This window comes from Arachis stenosperma, chromosome 3, assembly GCF_014773155.1.
Source record: "Arachis stenosperma cultivar V10309 chromosome 3, arast.V10309.gnm1.PFL2, whole genome shotgun sequence".
Taxonomy (NCBI): Eukaryota; Viridiplantae; Streptophyta; class Magnoliopsida; order Fabales; family Fabaceae; genus Arachis; species Arachis stenosperma.
The window spans coordinates 90,495,516-90,499,330 of NC_080379.1; the positions used below are offsets into that span (position 1 = coordinate 90,495,516).

Genomic DNA, 3,815 nt, shown 5'->3' on the forward strand with positions numbered 1-3,815 from the left:
CAGACTTTGAGAAATCAAATTGACTTGTTGAGTCAATATTTTGTTCTGAGCCAGAATGGCATTCAGAGTATCAATCTCAAGAACTCCTTTCTTCTGACTTGTCCCATTGTTCACAGGATTCCTTTCAGAGGTGTACATGAATTGGTTATTTGCAACCATTTCAATTAGCTCTTGAGCTTCTGTAGGCGTCATCTTCAGATGAAGAGATCCTCCAGCAGAGCTATCCAAAGACATCTTGGATAGTTCAGAGAGACCATTATAGAAAATACCTATGATGCTCCATTCAGAAAGCATGTCTGAGGGACACTTTCTGATTAATTTTTTGTATCTTTCCCAAGCTTCATAGAGGGATTCTCCATCCTTCTGTCTGAAGGTTTGGACTTCCACTCTAAGCTTACTCAATTTTTGAGGTGGAAAGAACTTTGCCAAGAAGGCATTGACTAGCTTTTCCCATGAGTCCAGGCTTTCTTTAGGTTGTGAGTCCAACCATGTCCTAGCTCTGTCTCTTACAGCCAAAGGGAATAGCATAAGTCTGTAGACCTCAGGGTCAACCCCATTAGTCTTGACAGTGTCACAGATTTGCAAGAATTCAGCTAAGAACTGATGAGGATCTTCCAATGGAAGTCCATGGAACTTGCAATTCTGTTGCATTAGAGAAACTAATTGAGGCTTAAGCTCAAAGTTGTTTGCTCCAATGGCAGGGATAGAGATGCTTCTCCCATAGAAGTCAGGAGTAGGTGCAGTAAAGTCACCCAGCACCTTCCTTGCATTGTTGTTGTTTTCGGCTGCCATGGGTTCTTCTTCCTTGAAGATTTCTGTTAGGTCCTCTACAGAGAGTTGTGCCTTAGCTTCTCTTAGCTTTCGCTTCAAGGTCCTCTCAGGTTCAGGGTCAGCTTCAACAAGAATGCCTTTGTTTTTGTTCCTGCTCATATGAAAGAGAAGAGAACAAGAAAGTGTGGAATCCTCTATGTCACAGTATAGAGATTCCTTGAGGTGTCAGAGGAAAAAAAATAGAAGACAGAGGTAGAAAATTCGAACTTATCGAGAAAGATGGAGTTCGAATTGTGTATTGAGGAATAGTGTTAGTCCATAAATAGAAGGATGTGAGAGGAGGGAAGATGATTTTCGAAAATTAAGTAAAAGAATTTGAAAATATTTTGAAAAACATTAATTAATTTTCGAAAATAAGACTGGGAAGAAATCAAGTAATTTTTGAAAAAGATTTTGAAATTAGAAGTCAAAAAGATTTGATTGAAAACTATTTTGAAAAAGATGAGGTTAAGAAGATATGATTGGTTTTAAAAAATATGTGATTGAGAAGATATGATTTGAAAACAATTTAAAAAGATTTGATTTTTAAAAATTAATGACTTGCCTAACAAGAAAAGATATGATTCAGACATTAAACCTTTCTCAACAGAAAAGGCAACATACTTGAAATGTTCAATCAAATCATTAATTGTTAGCAAGTATCTTTGAAAAAGGAAAGAAATTGATTTTGAAAACATTTGATTGAAAAGATTTGATTTGAAAAAGATTTGATTTTGAAAAACTTTGAAAACTTGAAAAAAAAATTGTTTTGAAAACAAAATCCTCCCTCTTGTGCCATCCTGGCGTTAAACGCCCAGAATGGTGCACATTCTGGCGTTTAACGCCCAAAACTCTACCCTTTTGGGCGTTAAACGCCCAACCAGGTACCCTGGCTGGCGTTTAAACGCCAGTCTGTCCTTCTTCACTGGGTGTTTTGAACGCCCAGCTTTTTCTGTGTAATTCCTCTGCTGCATGTTCTAAATCTTCAGTTCCCTGTACTATTGACTTGAAAATAGAATCAAGATCAAATAAACAATGCATGCAAGACACCAAACTTAAAATTAGACACTAGACTCAAACAAGAAACATAAAATCTTTTTGGTTTTTATGATTTTGAAATTTTTTTTGGATTTTTCGAAAATTATTTGAAAATAGAAAATAAAGGTTTCAGAATTCTCAATTTGATTTCCAGGAATCATTGCAATGCTAGTCTAAGACTCCGGTCCAGGAATTAGACATGGCTTCACAGCCAGCCAAGCTTTCAAAGAAAGCTTCGGTCCAAAACACTAGACATGGCCAATGGCCAGCCAAGCCTTAGCAGATCATTGCTCCAATAGCAAGATTGATAGAAATCAACAAGCTATTGTGTCGATCAGTTGAAACCTCGGTCCAATAAGATTAGACATGGCTTCTCAGCCAGCCAGATTTCAATAGATCATCATGAAACACTAGAATTCATTCTTAAGAACTCTGAAGAAAAATACCTAATCTAAGCAACAAGATGAACCGTCAGTTGTCCATACACAGAATAATCCCCGGCAACGGCGCCAAAAACTTGGTGCACGAAGTTGTGATCATCAATGGCGCCACAGACTTGGTGGGCTCATTGCAATCTCAACTCTCTATCACAACTCCGCACAACTAACCAGCAAGTGCACTGGGTCGTCCAAGTAATAAACCTTACGCGAGTAAGGGTCGATCCCACGGAGATTGTTGGTATGAAGCAAGCTATGGTCACCTTGTAAATCTTAGTCAGGCAGACTCAAATGGGTATAGATGATATATGAATAAAACATAAAGATAAAGATAGAGATACTTATGTATATCATTGGTGAGAGCTTCAGATAAGCGTATGAAGATGCTTTCCCTTCCGTCTCTCTGCTTTCCTACTGTCTTCATCCAATCCTTCTTACTCCTTTCCATGGCAAGCTTATGCAAGGGTTTCACCGTTGTCAGTGGCTACCTCCCATCCTCTTAGTGGAAATGTTCAACGCACCCTGTCACGGCACGGCTATCCAGCTGTCGGTTCTCGGTCAGGCCGGAATAGAATCCAGTGATTCTTTTGCGTCTGTCACTAACGCCCCGCCTGCTAGGAGTTTGAAGCACGTCACAGTCATTCAATCATTGAATCCTACTCAGAATACCACAGACAAGGTTAGACCTTCCGGATTCTCTTGAATGCCGCCATCAGTTCATGCCTATACCACGAAGACTCTGATCTCACGAAATGGCTGGCTCGGTTGTCAGGCGAGCACTCGGTTGCAGGCGATCAACCATGCATCGTGCATCAGGAACCTAAGAGATAAACACTAGAGCCTTGTATGCTTGTAGAACAAAAGTGGTTGTCAGTCACTTTGTTCATAGGTGAGAATGATGATGAGTGTCACGGATCATCACATTCATCAAGTTGAAGAGCAAGTGATATCTTGGACAAAGAACAAGCGGAATTGAATAGAAGAACAATAGTAATTGCATTAATACTCGAGGTACAGCAGAGCTCCACACCTTAATCTATGGTGTGTAGAAACTCCACCGTTGAAAATATATAAGAACAAGGTCTAGGCATGGCCGTGAGGCCAGCCTCCCAGTGATCAAAAGATTCAAAGATCTCAAGATGAAAATACAATAGTAAAAGGTCCTACTTATAGGGAACTAGTAGCCTAAGGTGTACAGAGATGAGTAAATGACATAAAAATCCACTTCCGGGCCCACTTGGTGTGTGCTTGGGCTGAGCAATGAAGCAATTTCGTGTAGAGACTCTTCTTGGAGTTAAACGCCAGCTTTTGTGCCAGTTTGGGCGTTTAACTCTCATTTTGGTGCCAGTTCCGGCGTTTAACGCTGGGAAATCTGAAGGTGACTTTGAACGCCGGTTTGGGCCATCAAATCTTGGGAAAAGTATGGACTATCATATATTGCTGGAAAGCCCAGGATGTCTACTTTCCAACGCCGTTGAGAGCGCGCCAATTAGGCTTCTGTAGCTGCAGAAAATCCGCTTCGAGTGCAGG

General features: G+C 40.3%; 1 non-coding gene across 1 annotated transcript; it reads left to right on the forward strand.

Annotated features, from left to right (window-relative positions):
• Positions 1-288: 288 nt before the first annotated feature.
• On the forward strand, positions 289-396 carry LOC130971468 (small nucleolar RNA R71). Its single transcript, XR_009082686.1, has one exon. It is a non-coding gene; the product is annotated as a small nucleolar RNA R71 (small nucleolar RNA).
• The last annotated feature ends 3,419 nt before the right edge of the window (positions 397-3,815 follow it).